General features: G+C 44.4%; 1 long non-coding RNA gene across 1 annotated transcript in view; it reads right to left on the bottom strand.

Moving 5' to 3' along the window:
• Positions 1-6,827, bottom strand: part of LOC135188542 (uncharacterized) — a 110,851-nt gene extending 104,024 nt beyond the window's left edge. The window contains exon 1 of the long non-coding RNA XR_010307738.1: positions 6,675-6,827. This is a non-coding gene — a long non-coding RNA (uncharacterized LOC135188542). The remainder of the gene's footprint in view (positions 1-6,674) is intronic.
• Between the last annotated feature and the right edge of the window lie 8,877 nt (positions 6,828-15,704).

Below are 15,704 nucleotides of genomic sequence, written 5' to 3'. Positions count from 1 at the left end.
GCACCATCCCTGGAGGTGTTCAAGCAAAGACTGGATGAGGCACTTAGTACCATGGTCTAGTTGATTAGCTCGGGCTGGGGGATAGATTCGACTGGATGATCTTGGAGGTCTCTTCCAACCTGGTTGGTTCTATGAATCTATGACTGCTCTGGTTTGGCAGATCACTTGCCACCAAGCAACTAAGTTGCCTGCATTATCTACATCTGTCTGCCAAAAGTTAACAAACAAGAATAAAAGCATTAAAAATCAGCAAGCCAAGATAACAGAGACCAATGAGTTTTAAAGGAACTTGTGGACTGATAACTTAATACATCATGGAATACAGCCCCATAAACGCTGAAAGTTTCTGGGCTGCCAACATGATTTCCATTTGAAAAGAGTTAGGGATGGCTCCAGAAAATCATGGATCTAAGTCTAGTCTTAATAACTGGCAAAACAATAAAATATTTATTCATGAACCATCAACAAAGGATTGCAGACTGGAACTACCATTGTGATGTTTCATGGAAAATTGGCTTAAACAAACCACACTTATCTTTTTGTTTTTGGCAGGATTACAGCTCTGATTGATAGAGGCAGCTGTGATAATAAAGTGGACTTGGACTTCTCCAAGATTTCTGACTCAGTTGTACCTAAATTCTTACTTGAAGCCCCAATTCTTGTCACCAAATTGATTAAATAAGTGGTTCAGTGACTGATCTCAGACTGGAGTTGTTAATGGACAACTACCAGGGAGTACAGCAGTTGCACTGAGATTAGTTTTCAGTCCAGCCCTGTTCAGTGTTCTATGGAAGATCAAGGTGGTAAGGAAACAGACTTCAAACAGCAGTGGAGAGCTCAGAGTTTGAGGGGTTTGTCGTGGCTTTGTTTGTTTGTTGTTTGGGGGGTTGGAGGGTTTTTGTTCATTGGGGTTTTTTTTAAGCTGGCACCAGAAAGACAAGACAGCTATTGTTAAAATAAAGTGTGAGTTACTCAGGGCAAAATGCTCCTAAAGGAAGTGATTTCTCATAGAGGCATTCAATCTGCATCCAAATACTCCTACAATTAAATCTTATACCTCTTGGTTCCCAGCTGTGAGTCTCTCCAGCCAGCACAGAACTGTTGTCACTTTCCAGGACCTCCTGGCACTTCCCACCAACTCTCCCAGTAAGCAAGGGCAAAATGAGTTAACATCCAAGAGAAGAATCCTAGCAGGTTATCCTAACCTATGAATTGTCCTGCTTTTGAGGATGAAATGTATTCCCTGTTTGCTTAGTTAATGGATGCTTCTACAGTCCTGTGTCCCCTCTCACAGTCACTAAATAGTAGTGGCAATTAACAAGATGGAATTAACAGAAGATTTACTGACAGACCCTGAAGTCTCATACTCAGTTGGAATCCACATCTCACATGCTGAATGAAGTGTCAGCGAAGTTGAAAGCAACGTGTTCAGTAACAGACACAAACCTGGATGTAAACAAGTGACTTACTGCTCCAATGTGAGTCATTAGATTCCACTTCCAGTTCTCATTTAAGCTTTTTTACACAACACTTCTCCTGTGCAAGCAAGCCAGGCTGAGTGGCCCAAGTCTCCACAGGAGGGATGCTGCAGTCTGGTTGGTATGTCCTGCCAGGTTCCTCATTTAAACATTTTCTGATTCAATGCAGACAGGAATTAAATACAGCTGCTCTTAGGGTGAGTCTTAGACTCATAAATGAATGTTTAAATGGTCTAACAGAGTAGCATATTTTAGATATACCAGGTTAGGTGTCCCCATGGCTTTGTGTAGCAGCATGCAGACACTAGCCCCTGGCAGCAAGGCAGCCAGCTCAGCTAGGACTGTGCTGACACTGCTTTTATACTGATGCTCCTCCTAGAAAAGGGTCTGAGATGCTGTTGTAAGCTAACTCAGATGTACAAAACTAGCTTTTATTCCAATGCACTGAGCACAAGAGCAGGAATCTAGTTTCATTGGCCCAGTAAAAATGTTACTTCAGATGTTATGACACCATGGCTTTTTGGGAGCATTTAAGACTATAGCTTATTATTTCCAAATTTCTCCTTTCAGTGTCTTCCTCTAGAAAAGAATAATGCTTCCCTTTTACACAAATATCATCGCTACTGTTGCTATAACACTTGAAAGGTACAAAACTGCCCAGTTAGTGGTGGTCTATATGTATGTTAAACTGACAAAACTTAACTGGATTTTAGCTCTAAAATACCATTGCTCTGCTAACTTCTCATGCTGTACTGCATCACAACAGTTCAGAGCACTTCTGGAAACAGCAGGTTTTGGGTTGTATTCCCATGCTATTTCTAAAGAGTTTTTTGTCTTGAATTAGCATTCCCAGCATAGTAGTACATATGCTGGCAGGGAAGGCAGTCACAACTTACTAGCATGTAGGGCTCACACTAGAAGCTACCCTCACCCCAATGACATCAAGTGAGTCATCTCTCCTTGCCTGCTTTATATCACAATGTTTAGCCTGATCTTCTAGCCTTTTCCTCAAGGTCAAGTCCTTCTACGAACCAGCCTCACCTCCAATAATAGCCAACCAAAATTGGAAGTAGCCTTGAGGGGCACTGGAAGTAAGCTGCAGGCTGTTGTGGAGTTGAGACCAGCAGATGTGCTGCATTTGATGCTCATGTCTGGGCAGGCATGCTCTGCAAAAGGGAAGCGAAAAGCTTCCACAATCAGGCTGAGCTGCTGCCAGAGAAGGAAGGCAGCTTTCTGTAGAAACAACTCTCAGATACAGGTTTGAAGGCCATAGCTATGACAAAAAGCTCACTTTAAGGTTCCAGACCTGTGTATGCCAATTTGCTTTGGACAGTGATAAATAAGAAGCAGGTAAATACATCTGCTTGCTGCACAAGGGAAATGTTTATACTTTATATTAGGCAATTATTAGAACTGAAGTCTGCTGAGGAGGGCCCTCTGATAGCACATTGCCTTTCCTCCAAGTACCTGTGTGCTGACAGCTTTTAAAGCTTATCTAAAAGTCTGTGTAGATAAGGCTAACATCTGTTGTAACAGTGTCATCCTTTTTGACAAAGCATTTTAGCTCCCTAACATACTGCAAAGAATTCCACCAGCCATTTTACTACGCACTTAAACAATGAGAAAAAATAAAACTCCTATAATCTATTTTAATGCAAAGGCAAAACTGCAAGAGAGTCAATTTGTAGTTCCACGACTCCTCATGCAAAGTTTTACATGTCACCATCATAGCACAACAATCCTTTTTCCATAACATGCTCACCTTTGACTGACACAGCTCTGGATTTCCTCATGACTACCCCTTATGAAGAAGAAGACAAGTAGGAAAGATGACTTCAAGGAGAAGGAACTGCTGAAAGCCTCACTAAGGTCCCTATAAATATTCCCCATGGACCTCATTACACATTTGAACAAACATTACCTTCACTCACACAGCTAAATTTCCTGTTTGCTTGGCTGATCAATTCCTCATCAAATTTTCATGTGGGGTTCAGGGCGTCTGTGTGGTTTTAATTAGCCCTAAGATTCCACAACGTTGGAGGCAGAGCTAAGGACCATCGAGGTCCCTTCTGCCTGGATATAAAGGTGGAAGGTGGTTGAGGTAAGGAGGAAATTAAGAGACCAAGAGCTAATTAGGTTTTTTTTACTAAGTTAAGCCTGCTCTCTAGTGGTCACATCACACAAATATAGCATATAGAAAGCCTACAGGAAACGGTACCTTGAACCATAGCTGAATTTCTCTTGGTCCAATATGAGGGAAAAAAAAAAGATGAAATCTGTATCATGCGTACCTCTGCTGCTGCATCTTCTAGCATTTCTCTACCTCTGCTGCTGCATCTTCCAGCCTGTCTCTCTCCAGATACATTCTTGGGTTTTTTGCTCTCTGTTCCAGAATTTTGTACACTTTTATTGGAGCTCTCAGTTTTGGCACACGAGGAACTACAGCTATTTCAAACAACACACTTTGCTCTAACAAACAGTTCTGAATGATGGAGAACACACAGGCTATACATTCTGCCATCCATAACCATGAACCACAAAGCCAAAGCACTGCCCAAGAGATCTCTGACCTGCAGTAAGGGGCTGGTAAGTCTTAGAAGTTGTTGAATGAATTCTACTTACATTAGCTGCAAAGCCTTTCACTTAAGGGAGTTTAACCTGCATCCTTCTCTTTGGCAATGAAGGCAATCACTGATTTTTTTTGTTGAAATCAGAATAAAGAAATGTAGTATTCCAGCAACACCTGCTCCTACTAAACTAATGTAAGACTGAAATGCAAACCTTTTACCAGTCAGTCATCTGTACTGCTGTGTTTCACAACCCTCTGAAAGGAACCTGAGCTCATTCCCCCAAAAAGCACACGTACATCGCACCAGAGGTGTGTCTGAGCACAGCAGTTTTCCCTGCAGAACAATTAACAGCTCTATCAACAAGTGCTGCTCCATGGCACTAACTTGCTTCATCCCAAACCCTGGGACTGGGACACTTCCAGTCTCAAGTTTGGGTGGCTTCATAACAGAATTAACTAGCTAAATGACCCTGAAATGCACCTGAATTCTATCCACCCTGGGAAAGTTAAACTTCTTAAAATCTGTACAGCTTTTTTAGTCAGAGAAGGAAAAAAGCTGACATAGAAACAAATTCTTTATTTCCCTTTGCACCTTGGGTGTGGTTATTTGAAGCATTAATCTGCATATTGCCAAAGCAAGGTGTGCATTTGCTCATTTCACAGACACTCAACCTCCACCCAATTCTGACTTCCTTGAAATTGCAGCACTTTGAGACTGTATAACTAACAGCTGCACTTACAAGTGCATTTATTTGCTGTAGAGACATTGTAGTATATAAAGCTGCTGATGCTTTTTATACAGTATTGTTTCCAGAGCAGGAGAGTTACCCAACAAATGCACATTATCAGGCCCAAAGCATGGATTTTAGTTACATATATCCCTTAATAAACAGCAGCAAAATGGTTGGCTTTGTTGTGACAGACAGCAGGTTTGGAAAAAACAGCATAAAGTTTACCTCAGCCTAGCCTCCCTGCTTGAAACTTAGATGCACTGAATTTAGCAAGTATAAATTCATTCGTTTTAATAAAATGCAACTCGACACCAATCACAGGCAGACTGCTACTACTTCAACAACATATTAGCTGGTCATTGCAATCACCTTGTCTCATAAAGCCTGGACCAGCTAACACTCCTTTTACCTATACTAGAAAATGGATGTTTGAAGTTGCCCCTAACTTCAAGTGAAACCTCCTGTGTTCAAGTTTATACCTGTTGACCCTTGTCCTATTGCTGGCTGCCACTGAAAAGATCTCAGTCCCATTCCCACAACCTTCCCCTTTTAGATATTCATATGGAATTACAAGAGTCTCTCTCAGTCTGCTCTTTTCCAGGCTAAACAGCCCCAGGTCTCTCAGCCACTCCTCAAATGAGAGATGTTCCCTCATCGTCTTCATGGCCCTCTGTTGGGCTCTTTCCAGTAGTTCCCAGACTCTTGTGAGCCTAGAATTGAACACAGTACTCCAGATGTGACCTCACTGGGGCACAGTAGAAGGGTAGAAGAACCTCCCTCAGTTAATCTGCTAGTCACACTCCTCTTAATGCCCCCCGGAAGGCCTTCCTGGGAACAAGGATCACGGTGAACTTGTCCACCAGCACTCCCGGGTCTTTCTCCACAGAGCTGCCTTTTAACACATCAACCCCTCACCTGTGCTGGTGCAGGGAACTGCTCCTCCACAGGTGCAGCACTCTGCACAGGTGCAGGACTCTACACTTGCCTTTGCTGAACTTCAGGAGGTGGGAACACTTAACCAGTTTCACCAGGCAGATATTTTTATAAGAAAATACCCCAGTTCTGATTCTTTACAGCACTTCAAAGACCTTTATTGGTTACAGACTATGACAAGCAGTAGCAGTACCTTTGTCTTGTTTCCCTTTCAGCTCTCACAGACAACATTCATCTGTATCTACTTGGATTTTCTTCCTCACAAATAAAAAGCAGCTATCCCCAGGCTTCAGGCACTTTGTTTAAAAACAAAACAAGCAAAAACCCAAACCACACACAGTGAATCGATGCAACTGTACTAGCTCCAATCCTCACAAGTAACCAAGTAAGGTCAAGTCCACCAGTAACTTTTTACTCTCACATCAGTGAGTCTTTCACCTCAAAGCACCCTACAAGCCACACTACATCTCTCAAACTTTCAAAACCTGCAAATTGCTCCTCCAGAGCCATCAGAAAGCAGAACCTGGCCTGGCATTTGATACTCTGTTCAAACTTCAAGGGCCACCACATCTACCACACCACCAGACTCAGCAACAGTGGAAACCAAAGATGTTCAGAGAATCCCATCAACACCAGGAAGGCAGAACAAATTCAGGGTCTCAGCCAAAGGAAAAGCGACCATATCACACCTCTCACAGATAACATTAATGCTTGATGGCTCCAGGCTTCTGCCTTTTGCCAGCTACATGATCAGAAACAATATGCCACCAATATCAGACATTTTAATCGTGTTAAATATACTACACACAGCCTCAAAATCATGAAAACAGAATCATTTCAGTTGGGAAAAAACACCCTTAAGACTGAGTCCAACCATTATATAATTCTATCAAGCCTCGGGCCCTCAGCACCACATCTCTGCATCTTTTAAACACCTCCACAGATGGGGATTCAACCACCTACCTGAGTAGCTTGTTCCAGTGCTTGAGACTGCTTTCAATGAAGAGGTTTCTTCTAATATCCAACCTGACCCTCCCTTGGCATAACTTGAGGTCTTTTACTCATCTCCTCTCTCTTCTTACTTGGGAGAGGAGACCAACTCTCACCTTGCTCCAATCTCCCTTCAGGGAGTTGTAAAAAGCAAGACGATCTCTACCCCCAGACTAAATAGCCCCTTGGCCACTCCTCATTAGCTGCCCCTGCAAACACTTGACACCAATCAGTAACTCAGACCTCAGGTGCTGGCAGAACAACTGAGATTAGATTCAGCCCCACCCAGGCTAAAGCAGGTGCCATTTACTGCAGGCAGCTCTCACTTCTGAAGGGTTTCCACTGCCAGGAGTTCCCCCCAGATCAATGTTATCAATCCCACTTGTAATTTTACAAACTTCAAAGGGTTAAGGCAGCCAGCACATTTATTGACTGGTGCTTCTTGGTGGGTTCAGTAAAGCATGACTGATTAGAGCCCAGTTCTAAAGAGCCCAGCTTTGTGAGGCTGGAATAAATGAGAGTCTGTCAATAACTCAGATCCAGGCATATTGACATAGTTTACAGCCTCAATAGGCAATTAACACTTTACAGTGGATATTACCCAGTGGCCTTCCCATGTTTTACTGCACATTTTCTGCCGTCAGCTGCAATATTGAAGGTTTGGAATAAAAATGATATTGGACAGACAGCACCTTTGTTCAGCTGCACAGAAATTTCTTTAACATCTGTGAGAGATCACAGTTTCATTCCTCTTTATTCAACCTCTCACACTCCTTTTCTCGCTTTCTCTGTCCTTTAAAGTTTCTAGCCTGCACTGATGAACTCAAGAAACTCTCTTAAACAAGTAATTAAACCTGTTACACACCAAAACTCTCCAGGGAAACCCTGAAAGAGTGACGACCCCAGCCTTTTCTCCTCCCATGGGAGGGGCTGAGTCAGTGCCCACATGAATGCCTCTTTGGCAGACAAATCATACTATCAAGTAACCGAGACTCAACCAGGAGCAGTCAGAGCAGAAATAGCTGAAAAAGATTACATTCACAGAATCAGTCAGGTTGGAAAAGATCTTCAAGATCATCCAGTCCAACCCATCACCTAACAAACATCTTCTAATTAACTAAACCATGACGCTAAGTGCTTCACCCAGCCCCCTCTTAAACACTTCCAGGGATGGGAACTCCATTGCCTCCCTGGGCAGTGCATTCCAAAGCAAATCACTCTTGCTGTGAAGAACTTCCTCCTAACATCCAGCCTGAACCTGCCCTGGCACAGCTTGAGGTTGTGTCCTCTTGTTCTGTCACTGGGTGCCTAATAGAGGAGACTAACCCCACCTGGCTACAACCTCCTTTCACATAGTTGTAGACAGCAATAAGGTCTGCTCTGAGCCTCCTCTTCTCCAGGCTGCACACACCCAGCTCCCTCAGCCTCTCCTCCCCAGCCTTGGTGCCCTTCTCTGGATACAATGAAGCACTTTAACATCTTTCCTAAATTGAGGGTCCCAGAACTGGACAAAGCACTCAAGGTGTGGCTCACATTCATCCCTTAGTGGGAGGTCCAAGCCCATAGCCCACCCCAATCCAGCCAGAATAGCCATACAACTTCCTAGTAGTTGTACCTTCACGAAATGAGAGGGAGAAAAAGGTGGTGAAACCTTCCTTGGTTTTCAACCTATTTAACCTTAGTGAAATATGCTGAGTGAACTCTTTCTGCTTTAAATAGAGCAGCCCTGAAGTTCCTCCTGCGGCCCAGGTGTTGCTGTGCTGGTTATCAGAGTCTGAACTGTCTTTTCCCAAGTGTGCTGGTCCACCATAAGGCTGCAGCATCCCTCAAGGCTTACACATGGAATTAAAGTGAAGGGGGGGGTTATTCTTTAAGGCTACACAAAGTTACAGGCTCTGAATGAAAGGGAAAATGCCTCATCACTGATTCATACAAAGGCTTGAGTGAAATTAAACGAAGATGTAAGACAAGCCAGAGAATTCCCACAGGCACCATTTTCAGCAAGAAAAGGAAATCATTTTCTCTACCTGTGTCTTGCAGAGGATTCTCTTGTCTTGTGCCTGCCTGTCTCTTTTAAGGGAGGAAAACTCCCTAGATCACACATTACATGACTGTGAGGGGTGATAGGGAATTGATCTTCATTTATCCCCTGGTCCAGTAGCAATAGACACCAGTGGAATTTTCCAAGATACAATCCCAATCTCCAAGTGCCAACATTTCACTTATATGAAAACTATGGAAGTCTTGCAAACTGTTTTAAAATAAGTCATGTATTTTGCTCCTCACTCTCCTAACTAGTGAAATGTTGCACTGATTAGAACTTGGGTTGGATGGCCTGAATTTATTGAATAATCAAAATTGGTATTCTGTATTTAGATGCACCAAATAGACTGGCAGCTAGATTTGCCATCAGCAGCTCCCATTTATTTGTAGGCTGGAGGATTTGGAATTATAACTCATTTAATGGAAACCTTGGACAAGAATAATAAAAGACAAAGCCACCAGGTTTAAGAGGTGGAGCAATGCAATTTTCAAGGATGCCTGAAGTGCCATGGAGTCCTCAATCCTGTACCAAATGCTTCCCATACACTCATCCATCATAGAATCAGAGAATCAACCAGGATGGAAGAGACCTCCAAGATCATCCACTCCAACCTAGCACCCAGCCCTGGCCAATCAACCAGACCACGGCACTAAGTGCCTCAGCCAGGCTTTTCCTGGACACCTCCAGGGATGGTGACTCCACCACTTCCCTGGGCAGCCCATTCCAATGCCAATCACTCTATCTGGCAACAACTTCCTCCTAACATCCAGCCTATGCTTCCCCCGGCACAACTTGAGACTCTGTCCCCTTTTTCTGTTGCTGGTTGCCTGGGAGAAGAGACCACCCCCATCTGGCTACAGCCTCCCTCCAGGTAGTTGTAGACAGCAATAAGGTCACCCCTGAGCCTCCTCTTCTCTAGGTTAAACAACCCCAGCTCCCTCAGCCTCTCCTCGTGGGGTTTGTGCTTCAGGCCTCTCATCAGCTTTGTTGCCCTTCTCTGCACACATTCCAGTATCTCAACATCTCTCTTGAATTAAGGAGCCCAGAACTAGACAGAGTCCTCAAGGCGTGGCCTGACCAGTGTTGAATACAGGGGAAGAAGAACCTCCCTTGTCCTGCTGGCCACACTGTTTCTGATATAGGCCAGGATGCCCGTATCAGGAGTCAGAGCTCTCTGTAAAACCTTTTACTACAGCTATGGCATGTAAGGGATGCATGCATACATTGATGTCTTTTGCTGCCAATACTGGCAAAAAGTACCTGTGAAAAATTCTGTGAACCATGCTTTCATCTCTGGTTTAACTGTCTGTATTTTGCACTGAATGTGTGCTTGGGATCAGGGGGCTTGGTGCTCTAGACCTCTCTGATCCTGCTGGCCACACCATTCCTGTTACAGGCCAGGATGCCATTGGCCTTTTTGGCCACCTGGGCACACTGCTGGCTCACGTTCGGTCGGCTTTTGACCAGTACCTCCAGATGCCTCTCTGCCTGGCTGCTCTCCTGGATTGATAAAATCCCCTCTCAGTCTTCCCTAGACTCAAAAGCCCCAGGTCCCTCACCTCACTTTTGCAGTCAAAGAAAGAAATAAGCAAAACTCTAGGCTTAAGTTCTGGAATCACTTATGTGGTTCTGAAGATTTGACCCCAGGAGTTATTTCAAAGGTGACTTATTTTCTTTTTCCCACAACAGAAAACCAGACCTACAGACCAGCAGTAGAAGGGGAACTTTCTTTTTGCTTCTGCATTCCTGCCATGTGTCTTCCAATCACAAAGCCCAGTTTCATGAAAGAAAACAAACAAACTAATTAGCATCTGAATTCAGAGATGGTAGCTGATAACTTTTAGGGATAGATTTCCCCACTTGAATTTCTCTTGAAAGATGGAATTAGAGCAGGGTAACAGCCTTCTGCCCACTCCTCACCCCTTCAGATAGGTGAAATAGAGTAAAGAGAGATGTTGAGATATTGGAACATGTCCACAGAATGGTGACAAAGCTGGAGCACAGTCCTGTGAGGAGAGGCTGAGGGAGCTGGGGTCGCTTAGCCTGGAGAAGAGGAGGCTCAGGGGTGACCTCATTGCTGTCTACAACTCCCTGAAGGGAGGCTGTAGCCAGGTGGGTATGGTCTCTTCTGCCAGGCAACCAGCAACAGAACAAGGGGACACAGTCTCAAGTTGTGCCAGGGAAGGTCTAGGCTGGATGTTAGGAGAAAGTTGTTGGCAGAGAGAGTGATTGGCATTGGAATGGGCTGCCCTATCCATTGGAATTGGATAGGGCTGGGTGCTAGGTTAGACTGGATGATCTTGGAGGTCTCTTCCAACCTGGTTGATTCTATGATATTAGATCTGTAGTCTAAGAACTAGAAATTAACATGGTATCTTCTGTGCTGAAAGACATCAGTGGGAAATGTTTCCTCCAGCAAAAGAAGTAAGTTTTAAGTCACCTTTCCAACTGAGGGAAAAATCAAAAAGTATTTAATAGATAACCATTTCTGGCTGCCATTTCTACAAGCTCAGAAGCAGCAACATCCTTGACAAACTTTGGGCAAGATGCAGCTGCAAGTTTCCTAAAGGAGACAATACACAGCCTGTTTTTGAGTTTCTACTTGAAGTAATCACTTCAAAGCCTTGCCTTTATAACTTCTATTGATGAACCAAAAATTAAATACCTGCGTAAGATCAACATGAGGCATAGACAAACTACACTCTTTCCCAAACAGGCAGTGTCCTGAGCTCTGTTCTGAGCTTGAAATTGCAAAGGCACCAAGAGGCAAAGGACTTGCCAGGAAATAAGATACTCCTCAGTCTAAGCATAGACAGGCAGTTCTGACCTTAAAGAACTTAAAGACCTTATTGTGGCCTTTCAGTATCTGAAGGGGGCCTACAAAAAAGCTGGGGAAGGATTTTTCAGGATATCAGGGAGTGACAGAACTAAGCAGGAATGGAGCAAAGCTCAAGATGGGTAGGTTCAGGCTGGATGTGAGGAGGAAGCTCTTCACTATGAGAGTGGTGAGAGCCTGGAATGGGTTGCCCAGGGAAATGGTTGAGACCCAAGCTGGATGGGGCTCTGGCCAGCCTGCTCTAGGGTAGTGTGTCCCTGGGCATGGCAGGGGGTTTGGAACTAGATGATCCTTGTGGTCCCTTCCAACCCTGACTGATTCTATGAGTCTATCAACTATAGTCCTTAGTGCATCTACTGAAGAGAAAGAAACAAACCCAAAAGAAATAAAATCCAAACACAAACAAAGTCAGTCTCCAAATGCTGCTATGTGTTTGCACTGACCTTATTACTTCTGTGGTCCCCTTTTCTGGAAACAGGTGATGTCCCCATCCTGTTTTGCCAAGGCAGTCAGCCCAGTCTGGCAGCCTGAGCTGTGACCCTTGTGTGGTATTCTACCAAGCAAATACATCTGGCAGCTCTTCTGATCTTTAGTCCTGTGGTTTCCTTTGTGATGTGGCAAAGCACATGGCTCCCAGTGCATCTGTATAATTAATGCGAGGAGAAAATATGAGCAACAACAGAAAAAGGAAAAAAAAAAAGCCCAAAACAAAACAACAACCTGAGCCCTCAAAGAACTGTTCAGGGTCAGTAGAAGGTCTGATAGTAAAAAGATGTAGCACAGAGCCACAGGGTGGGATTGCCTCCATATTTTGGGGTCTTTAGCAGATGAAGAGAGCTGTGACTGAGCTCTGTGCCACTGAACAAGTTCTCTATTTCTTGGAACATCTGTTTTACCAGTTTCTGACAGTTTGCAAGCCCTGCAGGGCATGGACACTCTCTGTATTTACATCCAAGGTCTCAGCTGGACCTAATAGCAATAGAGAAATAAGAATAAAATAATCATCTCCTTATTGCAAGCAGCAGGAGTTACTATGCCTGCAGAACTTGTTTAATGCTATTTGTTGTGGTTTGCTGTACTGGCTGCTTTGAACTTTTGACTTACTGTATTTTTTACATACACTTAGATACAAGTTGGGATAATGAGGACAAGAGTCCTCTACAGGACAGCAAAAACGTTCAACTGCAGCAAGAGCCATGGACCTTGAAGGGCATTGCTGGCAAGCTGAATTCCTAGCCACAAGCAGAACCAGAAGCAAAACTGCAGTGTCTGAGCAAAGAGCACTCGCTCTGAGTAAGGACCCCAGGAGGCAGTGATGACAGCAGGGGACAGACACTCCCAAAGCCAGCAGGTCATTTCTGAGCCCCCTTCCCCTCAGACCTTGTTCTTTCCAATTACACTCTTTGGAAGAAAAAAAAAAAAAAACAACGAATTTTTTTATTTTAAAGCCTTCTTCTGTTAAAGGAGAAAAGGAAATCCTGAAATTCAAAGGAAACTTCTAATGTGATTTATAATATTTATAGAAGACTCTTATCAGGGACGAGTTGTATTAATTTCTTCCCCCCTATACAAAGTGAAGGTCATAGGTAGGGGATAAATTTCCATGTTTTATATTATGAACACTCTCCTGTGCCACTCTCTTCCATGGGGATTTCCTCTGGATTTGTAGAAGTCCAAGTGTCATTCCATTGTATTAATGGATACTTAACATGCTACCAAGTGGGTTTTGGTAAGTCTTTATTTTAGATTTCCCAGGATTATGAATACATTTTTTGTTGGAGGTAATATTCCCACTTGTGATGAATTCACCTGGTATGAACAGGCCTCTTGCATAGATGATCAAGTACAATTCAGCATTAGTAAAATTAGAGTTAATGGACACCAAAAGTGCCATTTCTTTTCTAAGTAATCCATTAACACACATGGACACACAAACAAAGCAAAACAAAAGTCAGGCAGCAGATGTCTGTAGTGTGACAGCTCAGAGATCTGTTCTCCACATGTACAATGTGTTATGATACCAAGGGTGGCTTTCACAGAATCACAGAAACATTCAGCTTGGAAAAGCCCCTCAGGATCAAGTCCAACTGATATCCCTACTCTACAAAGTTCACCCCAGACCATATCCCCAAGCAGAACATCCAAACAACTTTTAAACACCTCCAGGGTTGGTGACTCCACCACCTCCCTGGGCAGCCCATTCCAGTGCCTGACCACTCTCTCTGGGAAAAAAAATTCCTAACATCTAGTCTAAACCTACCCAGCTGCAGCTTGAGGCCATTCCCTCTTGTTCTATCACTATTTACCTCTGAGAAGAGACCAGCAGCAGCTTCTCCACAAGGTCCCTTCAGGTAGTTGTAGACAGCAATGAGGTCTCCCCTCAGACTCCTCTTCCTCAAGCTAACCATCTCCAGCTCTCTCAGTCATTCCTCAAAAGATTTATTTTCCAGGCCCTTCCCCAGCTTCGTTGTCCTCTTCTGCACTCCACCACCTCCACATTGCTCTTGTAATGAGGTGCCCAAAACTGAACAAACACAATACTCAAGCTGAGGCCACACGGTACACCAGAGGCCCCAAGTTCAAGGGGACAATCACCTCCCTACTCCTGCTGGATAGGGCATTTCTAATCCAAGCTGGGATGCCACTGTTTGCCAGCTGGGCACACTGCTTGCTCGTATTATGTTGTTTATCTATCACAACCCCCATGCCCCTTTCTGCCAGACACCTTTCCAGCCACACTGCCCCAAGTATGTTGGGGTTGTTGTGGCCCAAGTGCAGTTCCTGGCATTTGGCCTTATTGAAGCTCATGCCATTGACATTGGCCCATGAATCCTATCTATCCAAATCCCTCTGTAGAGCCTCCCTACCCTCATGACAATAGACACTGCCACCCAACTTGGTGGCACCTGCAAACTTACTGCTGACACACTTTGTGTCTTCATCAAGGCCATCAACAAAGATGTTAAACAGAAGTGGTCCCAACACTGAGCCCTGGCGGACACTACTTGTGACCAACTGCCAGCTGGATTTAACTCCATTGACCACCACCCTTTGGGCCCTTTCATCTAGCCAGTGCTTTATCCAGCAGAGCTGTGCTCATTCAAGCCATCAGCAGCCAAAGTTCTCAGTCCTGCATCAGGGCTTTTGATCCACACTCATTAGAGTCATGGAAATGCAGCACCAGGGAATACCACAAAGAAGCCAGAGCCTATCTTTTGAGTTTTACCTTCAGGAGTCAGATGCTCTGCAGCACTACTCCATTTGGATGTGAAAGACAAGCACAGATGCAGACTGACAGTCAAGCAGAGACAAACCAACCTGGTATATTTACACCTATATACGCACAGGAGGGTCAGCAAGGGGTGCTTTGGCCAGCCAGGAGCAGCAGAGAGGATGTGGCTGCCAGCAGGTAATGGGGAGCAAGATGGAAGAGAGAAGCAAAGACAGCAGAGAGCTGCATGCACCAGAGCAAGGCAGAGGCAGTGCAGGCTGCACATTTTGCTGCCTGCTTGATCTTTCCCTCATTTGGTGCCAGGCTCCAAAATGCTTTACCCCAGCTCTGTTCCTCTCTGCGGTGTAGGTAAGCACACAGCTCGGCAGAGCATGATAAAACAACTTCATAAACAACCTCAAATGCAAGTAACATTTTACTTCTTAAAACCACTTCCATCAGTTCAAGGTAATTAGTTCTGGGAGATGAGGACAGAGTGGTGAAAGTCGTTGCAAGTGACAGCAGTGAAACTCCTGACACAGACACGGTACAGATTGCAGCACCAAGTAACACTTCCGATGTTTCAGAAAGCACATTGTCAACAATGTTTCCAGCCCCTAAATTAGCTGAAGTAATCAGGAGTTGCTGGCATCGAGCAGCAGGCAGTTTGTTGGGCTGATTGGAAAGAATCTCTGGGTTTTAACTTAAAAAAACTCCACACCTGTAACAGCTCTCTGCAAAGCTTCTCTCTCTGTTCAAGGGGCAGCCTCTCAAAAACAATGTACAAATCAAGGTCCATGGGCATTCTGCAACACCATCTCTGCCTGAGGCAAAGGCACAGCCAGGTGGCCATGCATTCAGTCCAGGCTGGCTTTGTTCTCAGCAGAACAGGTCCTTCCTGGCTTTTCTTTC

The sequence above is a fragment of the Pogoniulus pusillus genome, chromosome 29 (assembly GCF_015220805.1).
Source record: "Pogoniulus pusillus isolate bPogPus1 chromosome 29, bPogPus1.pri, whole genome shotgun sequence".
In the NCBI taxonomy this organism is placed as follows: Eukaryota; Metazoa; Chordata; class Aves; order Piciformes; family Lybiidae; genus Pogoniulus; species Pogoniulus pusillus.
The sequence above is the reverse complement of the archived record's forward strand: the minus strand, read 5'-3'. Positions and strand labels throughout refer to the sequence as shown.